Below are 16,094 nucleotides of genomic sequence, written 5' to 3'. Positions count from 1 at the left end.
GTTCAGATTAGAAGGTCAGCTTCTACTGGGAAAAAAACCCAGAGTCATGTTTATATGGGGTTATCTTTTTAATTTCAGTAAGAGTTTTACCATATAAATACAGTACTATAAGCACACAGTGCGTCTTATGGAGCGGTGCGTCCTATGGAGCGAAAAATACGATATATATATATATATATATATATATATATATATATATATATATATATATATATATATATAGTCATTGTTCCTATGTTGAATTTGACATTTATTTAGTACAAGGAGTTCCAGACAGCATACGTTATTCTCTAATTTTATCCTTATGTGATGAAGATGAGGCTGAGACAGAGTGACTGGTCCTAACTGTGCATTCCTGAGAATCGGTGTAGGGGAACGGCGGGGAGAAGGCACGGTCGAGCCGCCTCCTGAAACAGTTCCGCCTACGCTGATAAACGGGGCCTTTCGACCTATAGAGAACAGCGAGGCTGCGCCTGCTAAAAAGCAAGAGCAGCAATGCTGTTCTCGGTGCCGGTGTAATGGGGTGAAAGGGAACAGGAAGCTGCCTACCAGCGGCTCCTCCCCCGCCCCGCCCCGGGAATGCCCCGGGAAAGCCCCCCACACTGGTGCCGCAAATCTCCGCCGTGGTCTGTGCCACGGGGAGACTGCGCCGGTGGAGGAGTACCACACCGCTCTGTGTCACTCAGGCACCAATGGAACTGCCCTCGCCGACAGCATAAGTATGTCTTATGCTGATTAGATATGTGATTAGACACACTTACACTGGCGGCGAGGTTATGCCTCCTCCTATTGAGATACAGCCAAATTCTCAGGAATGCATGGTAAGTCACCCAGTCACCCAGTAAGCTTCATGGCAAAGTGTGGATTTGAATCTGGCTCTTCCAGATTCCAGTAAGATACTCTAACTATTATACCATACTGGCTTTGGTACACAATTCATAATGAAACTCAACAATTCAAGAACAGCAACTTCATATATGGGGAAATGAGGTTTTTATTTATAAATGTATAGGGGACAATGTACTTTTTAGCAACAACATTTCTCTTACAAGTTCCATATGCACCTTATCTCCTTTAGGACAGGATTCTGCATCACATATACAACTCCCCACCACCACCACCACCACCACCACCACCACTACAATGACAAGATGTCGCAAAGGTGCATATGGAAGAGTTCACCATGGCTGTGAAAAGAAAACACACACACAAATGATTTATTTTACAAAGGCAATTTGCCAATATTAGCTACTACCTATACACTAAGTAGATATGGTATGCATGGATTGGCAGGGCTATAAAAATGAAAGGCTTGGTGGCTTATAATTTATCTGAATAGATTTTGAAAAATGGAGGAAGCTGTTTGAGCACACACATTCATTTGAAGGTGGTGTTAAAAGGTGTGTGTGTTTGCATGCACAGATGTTTTTGTGTACTATAACGCCTCTCAGACTTATTTCAACTTGGGAAGGGATCAATGGTGCTTTCATGCACCCAGTTTCCAGAATAGGAATGCAATTTATATCCTCATTCAAACCACAGGGAGTTACTGTTCTAAGGGGATACACAGTATGTTTCTTTTTTAGAAAACACTTGATGTAGTCTTGATGCAGAGGCAGTAACCTTTTCAATAGCAAAAAACATCACCTTCACCTTGTCCAATAATAACATGTACCTCCTTCAGCACTGCACGCCTGCACAAATGGGCAATAACAGCTTATTGCACCTCAATGGCCTCAATTAAAAAAAAAGGTAAAAATAAAGAGCCAATTGGATCAGGGTTTTTCATGACACAAGCAGTTTTCTGGGAAGGACAGCCAACTTGCATGCCAAATATAAATTCTGAGTCACTGCAAGTATGTGCATGCAAGGAGCATTCACAGTGTGAACAGTTCACCTTCTTTTTCATTGATGACAAATGTCAAATTGGAGACAGCTTGCATCTATGAAAGTCACTGTGAACGTTCTCTCCCCCCCTCCCCAACATTAAAAATGTGGTGCTAGCAGCAGTCTTTGAAGCAGTGACAGTAGAGGCAGGGAGGGGACCTGCCGGTTGTGCAGATGCACAATCAGCTTTGTGTGCGCGCATGTGTGCAAAGCCTTACTTTCTGCAATGTTAGGCAGCATTCATCACAATTTGCTGGGTTTTTAATAGTTTATTAGTTGTTGCAACTTGCTTCATGTTTGTATTCTTATTACATATTACTTTGGAAGCCACCTTGCGCACACTCTGTGGAGAGAGGACATATAAATCATCTAAATAAAATCGTGAATAAACAACTGGTAAGCTGTCCCTTAGGAACCCCGTGGCACAGAGTGGTAAGATAGGGTTCCCGCCTTATCGGGAGCCATGTTTGCTGCCCCGGGGGGAGGAAGGAGCAATCGTGGCAGAGGGGGAGGGAGATCGGGTCCGGCCGGCCAACATGTGCGTTTGCGCGCGCACGGAGGCTCGTGCCTGACCCGATTTGCCCGGATACAGCCTTCTCATTGGCTGGGGCAAGGAAGGGCTCCAGCCAATGAGGGCGGAAGGCGGGAGCTGGGTGCGGGCGTGGCTAGCCTCGCCCCCTCAGTATATAACAGGGGAACTGGCCCGCCCACAGCTCACTCCATTTTCTTTGTGAACCCACCCACCCTCCCTAAGGTTTATTGGCTTATAGTCACAGCTTGGTGCGGTTTAGCATGTGGATGTGTCATTTTGGGGGGGGGGGAAGCTCCATAGGAATTGGTCGCTTCCCTGGTTTTGGGAACCCTATCCCAAGGGTTTTGGGAGAGGCTTCAGGGACATGCCCTGGCGGCAGGGCAGGTGTCCGCCTCTTCCCAAGTGGTGGGGGATAACACCCAGTGGCATTCGTCCTGGTGTCATCCTGGTACTGCCATCCCAGTTGCCCACAGCGGGAGCCCTGTGGGCGGAGGTTACTTCATGGCCGTGGTGGACACGGCCTGGGCACTTGACACATCACGCATGCTGCGCCACGAGGGTCGCAGCTGTTTGCCAATTCCAAGCTGTGGCCAATTTATTCCAAAATCAATCTAATTCCTACAATTAAATGTTTATAATGTTGTTGTTTAATAAAGTTGTGTTTTAATAAAATGTTAACTTTTAAAAAATGTTTGAATTTATTGAATAGCGATGTTCCTTTTAATTAACCCTGGGTCAGCAAGTGCAGTACTGCAGTCCAAGCTCTGCTCACGACCTGAGTTCGATCCCAATGGAAGTTGGTTTCAGGTAGCCGGCTCAAGGTTGACTCAGCCTTCCATCCTTCCGAGATCGGTAAAATGAGTACCCAGCTTGCTGGGGGTAAGGGGAAGATGACTGGGGAAGGCACTGGCAAACCACCCCATAAACAAAGTCTGCCTAGGAAACGTCAGGATGTGATGTCACCCCATGGGTCAGGAATGACCCGGTGCTTGCACAGGGGACCTTTACCTTTACCTTTTTAAACTGCCCCTATGCCAAATTGGTGACCAGGAATCATTACTGTGGAGATGTAGGAAAGTATTCATATTAATTACTCTGATTCTTTCGAATTCTTTCGATATCATGTTAAAGGTCATCTATTATGGCAAGTAAGGCGCAGTGTCTACTATCTCACCTTTCCCCCCCTGAAAAAATTACAAGTTATTCCAGTGGCAAATTATTTTGATTTCATGAAAATAAAGGGTTTTCCCCCTCACTATAAAGCTTTCTTCTACTTGGTGTTCTCCTTTTCTGATGTCACGGTGGTGAGAAGCCATGTGATTCAGTCTTTTGGGTGGGTATAATAAACATAATCACCATTTCATCACAAATATCTGCAATGGTAGAATTAATTTGTATGTGACCATAGGCCTTCACAAAATATCATTCACAGAGTAGCACAATATTAAAAAAAGAAACATGTACAAGAAAATAAATTCTAGAATTAACATTGATATGAACCACCAAAAACAACATCATTTGTTGGATTCTGCTGTAGAGCTAACTACCTTAGCTCTTATTTTTCTTGCTGCCAGAGCAAATAATGATGTTCTCTGAGAAATATACTCGTTGGAGTCGGACAGCAAGAACATCATCACAAATATCTAATTTCCGACAGTGGAGGAAGTGGGGTATAAATAATTAAACAAACCTATAATCTGCCAAATATGTTCATATATCACATTAAGTAATCATAGAGAACAACATCCTAATTCTTCAACATCTCCTATGGCAAAAAATAAAATGGTTTGAAAGCACACCGATACGTTAATTCCCTCATCCCACTGGAATAACAACTTCTGTACCAGTGCAACATTATAGTTACCATCAACATTTCTGCCAGCCTTGAAGGATAAATAAGAAGCCACAGCAACAATAGCCACACAATCCACAAAACAATATTGTATTTCCAGCCCTAACATTAATGAATGGCAAGTGCCTTGGAAGGATGGCAGGTTAAAATTTTAGACAAATAAGCCAGTTTAGAATTAACTGTAAAGACATTTGATTTTATTTAGTCAAGGTGGCTAACAGATTAAAAGCATACATAATAAAAACACATCTTAAAAACAATTAAAACCAAACCAAAAAAATCATTGAAACAATTTAAATCAAAGCTAAAATACACATACAAAAACATAAAAAGAATATTTCAAACACAGGGCATGAAGGAGGGGATACCAGATGAAACAAAAAGAGTCTTCACTCATTGGCAAAGACCACAACAGAAGGGGATGGATAAGTCTCCCCAGAGCGAGTTCCAGAGTTTTGGTGCTATGACTGAGTCCCTCTCACAAAGACTCTCTCACAAAGTTACTATCTGCCTAATCTCAGAAGGCAGGGGCAACCAAAGAAGAATATCTTAAGGTGACTTTTGTGGTTGGTTAGGCTCATAAAATAGTAGGCGGTCCTTCAGGTATTCTGGTTCCAAGCCATATAGAGCTTTAAAGGTCAACACCAGCACTTTGAATTATGCCCAGAAACAGATTGGGAGCCAGTGTAGAAGGCTCAAGACTGGAGTGGCATGGTCCCTATGACCCATTCCAGTCAAAATCCTGACTGCAGAATTCTGCTCCAATGGAAGTTTCCACTTTTCAACGGCAACACTGCATAAAGTGCACTGCAGTAATCTAATCTTGATGTAGCTAGGGAGTGCACAATAGCGGCCAGATCTTTTCTGCCCAGGAAAGGCCGCAGCTGGCTAACTAGTCAAAGCTGGTAAAAGGCACTCCTGGCCACAGCTGCCACCTGCTTATCCAGGAGTAGGTGTGGGTCCAAGAGCACCCAGAAACTACAGACCTGTTCCTTTAAGGGGAATGCAACCCCATCCAGTACAGGCAACACTTTAAGTCCTAATTAAGTTCCATTCACCAGTAGCACTTCTATATTATCAGGATTAAGCTTCAGTTTATTAGCCTGCATCCAGTCTGAAACTGCCTCCAGGTACTACTTTAGGGTTACTTCAGCCTCCCTGCGATCAGCCGGAAGTGTGACACAGAGATGAGTGTTAACTCAGCCCAAATCTCTGGATGACCTCACCAGTGGTTTCATGTAGGTGTTGAAAAGCATAGCAGATGAGATGGAGCCGTGTAGGAACCCACATGCCAAAGGACATCCCCTAGCACCACCTTCTGAAATGTTCCTTCCAGATAGGACCAGAGAACCAGTGCAAAATGGACTCTCCCAGTCCCAGCCCAGAAAAGAAGCTCAGAAAGATACAATGACTGATGGTATCAAAAGCCACTAAGAGGTTGAGGTGAATCAGCAGAGGTGTACTTTCTCTGTCCATCTCCTTGTGCAGATAATCCACCAGGACTAGGGTTACCAGGTGCCCGGTGATGGTGGGTAAAATTCTGCCAATCCACCAGGCTACCCGCCGACCAGCTGAGAGCCAGCGGGCAACACGGGCACATGTGCCAGCGCAACACACTCACATCATTTTTGGGTTTACCTGGAAGCGACGTGGACATTCTAACAATTAATGGAAACCATAGAGTGTCGGCAGAGATTGATAGAGCGTCCGCATCATGCGCATTGCAAACGTTGTGGGAGGCAGTTGTGCACATCGCGCACTGCTGAAGAGCTCCCGCTGGTGGAGCAAAGGGGCCTGGTAAGCCTAACCAGGACAACCAAGTACATTTCATTCCCATAACCAGACTGGAAAGGATCCAAACAGTCTGCTTTTCCCAGGAATGCCTGAAGTTGATTTAGATAATCCGTTACTTCACATTACTGAATAGTAGATCCAACTCCCTCAGTAGATCAGCAATATCTTTTTTAGTTTGTAGGCTACAGTTGCACAACAAGGAAAAGGGAGTGTGGAAATTAAGGCGACTTCTGTCAAGATGTTGGAGAACTACATGCATCCCAAAGAATGGCTTAAAAACAAGTCCAATACCACACTCGTAAAAGGTTTCAATGGGTTTCAGACAATGTTTATGTCATTCTGTCATGGAAGACATATGAAAACTATGACAATGAATGTTATTCTCCTTGACACAACTAAATCAGCAAAGTACTCCATGTCAAAAGAAATCACAGGGTTTTTTTTGTGACTGCACAGACATTACTTCATTGAAAACATTACATCTTAAGAGAATTATGGTCTCTGTCAATCTGAGCCTAGCTGCATGTTTACTCTAGTAACTTACACTGATATTGAACTACAGTAATTCAGAATCTACTGAGATTTGTTATGTGGGTGATCTAGTGAGACTATTCCTGCCCCTGGTCCATGCTTGCCTCTGTGTCACAACTGTCCCTACCTTCTAGGTCTCAGTGAGAAGGGGGGAGGGGGTTGCAACACCAAGATCCTCCTCCTCCTCCTCTCCACTTACTCCAGCTCCCCATCGCTCTGAGCAACATGAGCCACAACATCTTTGGCCTGCATCTCGGTCTTCTTTAAATAACTAAGGGGATGTCACACCCTCTGGGCCATGTCCACCCTACCCATGTGACCTGGAAGTACTGAGAACTGGAGGAAATCCAAGTACTAGGGATTAGAGGAAATTATTCAGCCTGGGCAGGTTCCTCCCACCCCCATCCATCTGGCATTATGCCAGCTGCCTTTGCCAGCACCTATCTGCAGGGCTGTCTCGTAATAAAGAGGCCAGACCCACCCGCTGCTTACAGCCCTGTCCCCTCCAGATCCCTTCCAGATTGTTTCTTTCCTCAGGAGCCATCCCTGAAGCCACCCTGCAGGCCCTTCCTCCACAAGCCCGCCTTGGTTGTGCTGTGGCTCGAGCGGGTGGAGCCAGCCCCGCCTCACTGCTGACCAAGTGAAGCCAGGCTGGTGCCATTCCAATGGATCACGGCCAGGCTGGTAGTGCAAGAGGGTTGTCCTGGCAGTCTGCTGTCATCACGGAGGAAAAAGGAGCGGGGGTTTGCATTGCTGCAGCTGTTAAAGTTGTGTAGGGTCTTGCTGCCTAACCTTACCAAAGTATACTTGGAATATGACCACATCAAGTTCCCTTATCACTTTCTCTTGTACAGAAACATCATAGACAACATTAACCACAGCTTAAATAAAGAACCGAAGTAAGTATTTTTTTTTTTTTCTTATAGACATTCTGAATTGCAAAGCCCTTGGATACCAAATGATTTATTGATATTTGGTTAATCCAAATTAATTTGAACTCAGGACTTGGAAACAAAATCATTTGGATACTCAGGTTTGGGGGGCTGCCATTGTGATTTTGATGCTAATTCCCTATGCGCACTAGTTTTAAAGAAACTGGGGATTTGTCCTCAACATTTAAATGTTTGTGCAAAATTTTACCTATGTTTTTATTTTACCTTAATGAATGCACGTTTAGTACGGACCTGACTACTGTGTATTGTGTAGATTGAACTCTCTTAAGAAGACATCTTTCTCTATGTATACTCTCCCGCCCACACATACACACAAAGGAAGCTTTCCTTCGTGCGCTGTGCTCAGAGATATTGAAGGAAGCAACCAAGGAGACCTTACAGAATCAGCCCTCCAAGCCAGCTCTTCACCATATGTCGGAAACTAAGGGCATTTTTTTCTGGAACTAAGCTCCACTGAATAACCTGGGACTTGCTTCAGAATAGACCTTCTTATGACTGTTTCCTAAAACATGGCTTTAGATAGGATTTTGTTTCTTTTAGAATGATCTACTGTTGTATATAGGAGCCCCGTGGCGCAGAGTAGTAAACTGCAGTACTGCAGTCCAAAACTCTGCTCACGACCTGAGTTCGATCCCGACAGAAGTTGGTTTCAGGTAGCTGGCTCAAGGTGGACTCAGCCTTCCATCCTTCCGAGGTCGATAAAATGAGCTTGCTGGGGTAAAGGGAAGATGACTGGGGAAGGCACTGGCAAACCACTCCGTAAACAAAGTCTGCCTCGTAAATGTCGGGATGTGACGTCACCTCATGGGTCAAGAATGACCCGGTGCTTGAACAGGGGACCTTTACCTTTACCTTTACTGTTGTATATATAAGATCCCACCTTTATGATGTTCTTGGGCATATACTTTAATGCCTACTAACAGTACTTTGTGTGTGATGTGCTGTCAAGCCACTTCTGATTTATGGATAAATTAATGTCCTCCAAAATGTCCTGCCATTAACAGCCTTGCAAAGGTCTTGAAACTCAGGGCCCTTCCTTCCTTTATTGAGTCAATCGATCTCATGTTGGGTTTTCCTGTTTTCTTACTGCTTTCACCTTTCCTAGCATTATTGTCTTTTCCAGCAAGTATCATCTTCTCATGAGCACTCTCAATAATACTTCATTAGTTACAAATATTTAGTAAAACCAGTCTGATTGTATGATTCTCAACAGGCATAAAGAACAAAATACGGAAACAGGCAGACGGCCAACCATTTATGCACTTGCTTGGATCTCAGAGAAGCAAGAACTTCACATTTACGTCACTGGCCCTAAAAGTGGGACATTACAGCTGCCGTAAAACTAAGGTTTTAATTAGCGACAATGGTGACCTAAGTATGTGACAGAACACAGATATGGCCCTTCCTCAGAAGGATTACATTAAAAGGAAACGCTAAGGTTGAAGGGAGAAATCACAGCTACGATTATGTTGTTATAATGGTGACAAAGGTTGCTTTTGGCTCCAGATTTCTCAGCCTTTATTAAAAAAAAAAACACAGGCATGATCCAGATGTCATGTTCTGTCACACAGAAGTGGAGGTTGCACGTAATGGGAAGGCATGAGAGAAAAGTGTAGGTGGGGATGGGAGGACAAACCTGTTAGAAGAATAATTGGACAAGGCAGAACACTTTCTTATCCTACCTGTCAGGTCAAAAACAGAGGGCACAGTATGAGCAAGCGGAAACAATATCATCCAGGAGAATGACCATGGTGGAGACGAAGTAGGGAAGAGCAAATTTACTGCGAGTGAAATTCATTCTGCATCCAGGCTTCCCCCGCCCTGCCTTACTCCCAGCCTCTCTCTTGACTTTGGCTTCCAGTTTGCTGGCCCCCATGCCAAACTGCCACAAGAGATGGTTGGGGACCCGCCGGGACCCGACCGACTCCCGCAACAGCGTGAAGCCAAATGCAGTCGGGGGTGAGAGGCCTGTTTTATGTTGAAAGGCCTGCCTTGCAACTTGCTGGGGTCTGATTGGCCCGTTTAATCTGGGAGGCAGGGCAGGAAGCAGGAGCGCGGGAAGACTCCCGCCAAGGAAAAGATGCCGTGACTCAGCTCCCTGCCTCCCTGAGAGTCACCATTTTATTGTGGCATGCTGGCTGGCCTCGGAGGCCCCCTGAGCCTTGGAATGGCCTTTGCTGGGTCCCCACAGGTCCCCTGCAGCCCCTCCCCCATGGCGGCTCTGCCCTCTCCTCAGAACAATCCAGCAAACAAGGCTTGTGTGTGAGTCAGAACCTGTGCTTTTAAAAAATTTATGCCAAGTTTTACAATTCTACTCTGTTGTACACAATTTTAATTTAAATGCAGATTTTTGTATGATTTGCACAGTTAAACAAGTCACTGCAAGGTTTATCAGTGTTTAATTGAACAGTGCTATCTTGAGTACACTGCTATACCATATAATGAAATGGAAATTTCCAAATAGAAGAAAGATAAATAACTGCACAAATGCATTGCTATTATTACATGAACACAAGATGATGTCACTTATTTGTCCTAATATTGTTCATTATGGAAAACACGTGCTGCATATAGTTATTACTAACAGGCACTGACATTATCTATGATACAACTTTTGCTAAGATTTTGCTAATAGCTTCTGTTGTTTTCAGCAGAAGCAAACACTGTGAATACAACAACTTTTACAAGACAATAAATCCACTTTCATCATTGCCAAGTGGTGACTTTTGATGTGAGATCACTGCTTCAGAGTTGAATCTTGAACTGGAAGCAGAGAAGCCACTGAAATTCATAAACATCAGCACAACTTTAACAGAAAAGAAGAGAGTTTAAGAATGAATAAGGCTTGGCTTCCTGTCCTGAAAAACTCCAGACTAACAAAGACTACAGTCCACAATAGCCATGCAGATTAGCTTTGGATTCCACATGTTAAAAGATCACTTCAGGATACAATGGCTCCACATTAACATACCACACCCTAATTAGCACATTATCTTGATACTTACAGGACAATGATTAGCACATTACCTTTGATACTTTTGCAGGACAATGACTCAGCTCAAACTCAACCCCCTTCTGACTATATATATTACTCTTCCAACACACTTTGACACTGAGAGACACTGTCCTTCAGTGTTACTCCTCTGAAGATGCCTGCCACAGCTCTTGGCGAAACATCAGGAAAGAAAATACAAAGACCATGATCACACAGCCCGGATAATCTACAAGAACTATTTGAAGAATGTACACATGAAGCTGGCTTAACCTGAGTCAGACTATTGGTCTATCAAGAGGAGTGACCCTCAAGACCCAAACAGAATCTTTCATGAAACCTACCACCTGATCTTTTCAGGGAGGGAATGAACTTAGGGTCTTCTGCTAGCAAAGCTAGCAAAGATGAGCTACCCCCTCTCCCAACAACACAAGCCCTGACTGAGCCAACTGACTGCAGAAAGAGGAACAGGTGACTGTAAAATGCCATTTTGTGCAAGCAGCGCTCGGTGGGCAACAAAACTAGTTTTTAATGTTAACCAATTACTTTCGATGAAACTGTCCTTGGTGGCTGTCAGCTAAATGACCAACTTTTGTTTTGCATATATTTGTTTGGGGACGATTGAAAATGTTTTCTGGGGATGTGGTCTCCATTCAAATGAAATCCAGAGAGCCGCTGAATGACCAACGTATGTGGCACTATAAGCCAAGAGAGAACTTCGGAAAACAGATGAGCTTTTCTTAAATGTTCTTCAGGAAAGATTGTAAATACCAAGATGATTTTCAGTTAAGCAAGAGGTTTTCACCTACCATTCCTATCATACATGAACTTAAAACTATGGCTATTGTTGCTAACAGATTTCAGATCATAGCACTAAATGAGTCCATCCTCAGGCAGATCAAAATAACTGCAATCCAGTAAACATAGACTGCTCCATTGTCTCCTTTATTCTCAGATACACCAAGTGTCAAGCTATGAAACATGAATGCATATAGGCACAAGTGCATTTTATTTTACTCTAATCACCTATGACTGATCCCAATGTTGTGATGCCTGAAAACTTGCAGGATTTATTTTGATTTCAGATGATCCAGTGGTTCACATACTTTCACTTCGTATTGTGAAGGAACAACATAATAGAAGGACCTCCTGGTTTACCCGAAGAATTATGTCTACTATGCCTGCATGTTACCTATATTCAAATTTTTTCCATTTTAGCCTAGTAACTGTAAATTGAGTTGTATATTTTTCTTTCAAAAGTTTGTGCATTTCAGTGCATGAGAACACATCCCCCTTGACACAATATTAAAGAAGCATCCTTGATCTTGTCAATAAACTAAGCAGATTAATCCAAGGCAGAAAATTAAAATTTGTTTTGTTCACTGAAAATAAATCCCTGTTGCTGTTTGGTGAAATGTTAGTATAAAATGCAATTATTGTGGCAATTTCAAAATTCTGAAAAAGATGCACATACACATTTCTCTGTTACCCTCTAAAGCCCTAATTAAAAAAAAATCAGTATTTTCTAGATAAGGTACCAGAAATGACTCAAAACTCTTGATCTCTATATGATCCTATAGTAAACATTTATACAGCTATACCTTGGAATAAGAGAAAGAATTTTTTTTAAATTATCTAATACTGATAAAACCTACTGATTAGATGGTTGCATTTAAAAAAAAAAACCCGAATTCCTATTGTCAGTGGTCCTACCTTTCAGGATAAGTCCGTGGTGCTGGATTCAGTAGCTCAAGCCTGTTGTGCCCTCCACTTCTCTTTTTCAGAGAGAGAAGTGTGGTAAATGCTCCAGGTCATGGGCATTCCATGATACATTGTATACCATAAAGACCCACCACAATACATGGCACAACTTTACAGGAGCTCAACGTAGTACAAAAGACAGGAGATCGGAGCCACTGGCATTGACATTTTCTTCCAAGCCACGGATCATGTGGAGGATCTAGGGGAAAGCAAGCAAAAAAACAAAGGGTTTTTGCAGGGATGAGTATAACAGATGAGGAGAAAAAGCAATTTAAAGAGTCTTTTTAAAAAGTCTAAGCAGCTTTAACTGTAAAATTACTTGGATATTCAGGGAAGCAAAAGTTCAGTGTGGTTCAGATATCTTCTGAACTGGTTCACTGAACTGCAATAATGCACAAATGTGCTAATCTTTGAAAACCATTTTCAGACCTTGCCAAACACATATTATGTCATTTAAAGGAGCTTTCAATAAACAACCTCTTCTTTAAAGTGCTAGGTCTTGCATATTTGATTATAGTCGTTTAAGTAGTTGTTTCCAGGTAAAGGAACACTTCCACATTTGGAAGTTCTGACATCTAAAACATTTTAGTCCCATCTCATAAGTCAAAAGTCGACTACATGTTATAACGTTCTAAGTAATGCTAATATTACTTCTTTTCCAAGCTCAGGGTAAAGTATATCTTTAATATCCCATAATAAACAAAGAAACATGAACATATGAAGCTACCTTATATGGAGTCAGACCATTGGGTCAACTTTCCCTCTGCTCTAGCTTGACTGATTAATGGATCAAAGTCTTGGACACAGCTAGTTCCCGGGCCTGCTACCAGACTCTTACCGCAAGTTGTTAAAATTTAATTTTGGGAATTGTGCATGTAACACACATGCTCCAGCACTGAGCTATAGACCCCCCCACCAGCTTTTGAAGAGGATGGCTCTGAGAGCTTCATATCTCTTCATATCAATGACAACTTTATTAAAATTGATCTAATGTTCTCCCCTGTGACATCCCAAAGTAATGATTTCAGACAAATGGAATATCTTCTAGATTAAACCTTAATAGCTTATCTACCTTATGTTATCAAGATTCATGGCATAGCTAAAAGCAGCCTCACTCTTTCCATGGCAGGACAACTGCTGCATATTATATCATTAGATCCATCCAAAGTCTGTTTGTATCTTTGAACAACCATGTATACCCATAGCTCAGTAAGGGCAATCATTGAAAATAATCTCCGTTCTGAACTCAATCACCATACATTAGTATCTCTAGGGTTTTCTAAAAAGAGAGGGATTGTATCAAACTAGTCATTCCAACCACGCTAAAGGACCTAATTCAATACATGGTAAAATAGATTGTTATATAAAGATGTTTACTGTTCCCCCCAAACATAATTTCATTGTGCCTCAACAGATTTCAGAGAACAAAAATATCAATAAAGCTCTGGTATTGTTTTTGTAAAACAGAGTGTTTTACCAGGATTAGCAATTCTGGAAGCAGAATTTGAGTATAAACAGAAAACCATCTTGGAAAATAAGCAAGGAAATTCAGGTGCATAAATATATACTCATATGCGTACACACACATTTCCAGAGTAGAATTACAGAGTTCATTTTGAATTATCAGAAATATTGAGCTTTCATTTCTGTTGGCTCATTTGCTGACCCAGTGCTTACTGGTGAGTGGTTGAAATCGGCTACCAGAAAAATCCCACCAGCAAAACCCCAGCATGCACAGACCAAGACACGGTATTGGGATATAAATGGCCACATTTTTTTTTTTTGTTACAGCTGAGAGCATTGGTGTAGCATAGAGGCTGGATCCCGGGCATCAGCTGACCCACCTTCTGACTGATGAATAACCTCCTACTCCTAGCCTGACTACTGGAGAGTAGCCTGGGATGGCAGTATGTGGGATATCACTTGGGCTTGAGCTGTCCCATGATTCCCCTGCCACTTGGAGGGAGGCTGCCCCCACAGCACTTGAGCTGGGCATGTCCCCTGCGAGGCCTCCCCCAAAATCCCTTATTGGGATCCCCAGAGTGGGGGAAAGGGGGCATGCAGGCCAGCTTTCCCTCCAAACTGGAGGCCCCATGCAAGCACCACCAAAAGTTGTGACATGAAATTAAAAGAACAGTAACGAAAAAATGAAGAATGCCATGTACAGGGAAGAAGGGTGGGACAAGCCAAAGGCAGAGTGAGCAAGGAGGCGAGGTGTGGGCCCAATATATACCTGGCTGGCGGAACTGAGTGAAAACTGCAGGTCTGTGATCCACTAGCCAGGCCCTGCCCAACCCAGGCCTGAGCTGGTTGGCCAATTTGAAGAGGGCTCAGGCAGGGGAGAAAATGGCTGGGTGGAAAATGTCCTGCCAGGGAGCTTGTGCAGCCACAGCAGGCTCTCCTGCCTGGCTGCAATACCAAGCTGCTTCATATAAGACTTGGCCAAGCCAGCCTCGCATCCATGCCACCCGGGCTGGCAGGAGTCACCTTGCCTTCTTGGCGCCCTCTCCAGGCCATCCCCCAGAGCAGGCTAGCAAACAGGGGCTCCAGGTGAGTGCTGAGCCCGTGCTTCCTTTGCAGAACAGAGGCAGTTACCAATGAAACAATAGGACAACAAACAAAAAGGGGGGGACCTCAACCAGAAAAGTACAGGGAGCCTCAAAGGTAGAGCTGGAAACTTGATAGTTTAAATCTACCAATGAGGAGTGATAAATGAGTGCACAATCTCTCTTCCCTCTCTTATTTTTAAATCTATTGCTTTTAAAACAATAACATTCTTCTAGATAATCTTTGATTACATGTTCAAGCAATTCTTCAACAGGTCATGTCTCTCTCTTTCTCCCTGCAATCACAGACACATGGCCATTTTGAAAATGACTATACAAATACTTTTCTAGGGGTGTACATCATTTCCCCCTGGTATTTTTTGGGTGTGGGTCTATTAAACCTGAAAACTTTAGAAAATCCAGACAAGCTGAATATACTGGATTCGGCTTTTCCAAATATTCATTTATTTGTTTTTGCGTTTTATAAACCCAAACCCCAAAAACACCAGTGCCAAATGCTGCCCCTAGCTGGGGGTGGGAGTCTGAACACTGCAGCCCAGGGCTTAGATTTCTGCCCCCAGCTGCTTCCATGATTGGAGCTTCAGATTGGACTCTGAAGCAGGTCTGAAGGCAGGGGCATTCCCATTCACGCTGCCTATGGGCAACTACACAAAGCCCACAGGAATTAGAATGCCCCTGCTTTCAGATCCAAGCTGCTTGTCAGCTTGGACCTCCATGTGGAGGTCCAAGCCGGTAAGCAGCATGGATCTGACTCATGTAAGAAAGGGGGGAGGAGAAGAGGGGGAGGGAAAAAATGGCAGCGGGGCCAAAGTGGCCCAAAATAATGCTGGAAAATTTGGCATTATTCAGGATCCACTTTTTCGGCTTTGTTTATTGCCACCATTTTTTAACCCGTAACACCCTACCCAAATACCAAAAAGGTATTTTTCGGTGTGTGTGTGTGTGTGTGTGTGTGTCCCAGTTTGATTTTAATTGAATGCACACCCCTATACTTGTCACATGATACATTTTTATGAAGTCTTGTTTATGCCATTAAAAGTTTTGGTATTGATATTGTTTTGAAGTCTTGTTTTTAGATAGCTAGCTGTGACATCACACTATTGGAGATCAGACAGCTTGCATTTGCCAAGAAATCTGATCTCGTCGGCAACAATTCACTGTATACATAGCAATGACAACTGGCTTGTGTGCAGTTATTCATATGACTTTGAGAATATTTTTGCTT

The 16,094-nt window shown here is 43.1% G+C and overlaps 1 protein-coding gene across 1 annotated transcript in view; it reads right to left on the bottom strand.

The window, feature by feature from the left end:
* Window positions 1–12,365, bottom strand: part of CHRM3 (cholinergic receptor muscarinic 3) — a 112,310-nt gene extending 99,945 nt beyond the window's left edge. The window contains exon 1 of the mRNA XM_056852966.1: window positions 12,255–12,365. The gene's annotated coding sequence lies outside the window, so the exon portion shown is untranslated. The remainder of the gene's footprint in view (window positions 1–12,254) is intronic.
* Window positions 12,366–16,094: the final 3,729 nt, after the last annotated feature.

The sequence above is a fragment of the Euleptes europaea genome, chromosome 7, assembly GCF_029931775.1.
Source record: "Euleptes europaea isolate rEulEur1 chromosome 7, rEulEur1.hap1, whole genome shotgun sequence".
NCBI classification, from domain to species: domain Eukaryota; kingdom Metazoa; phylum Chordata; class Lepidosauria; order Squamata; family Sphaerodactylidae; genus Euleptes; species Euleptes europaea.
Note: the sequence above shows the minus strand (reverse complement) of the source record. Positions and strands in the feature narration are given on the sequence as shown.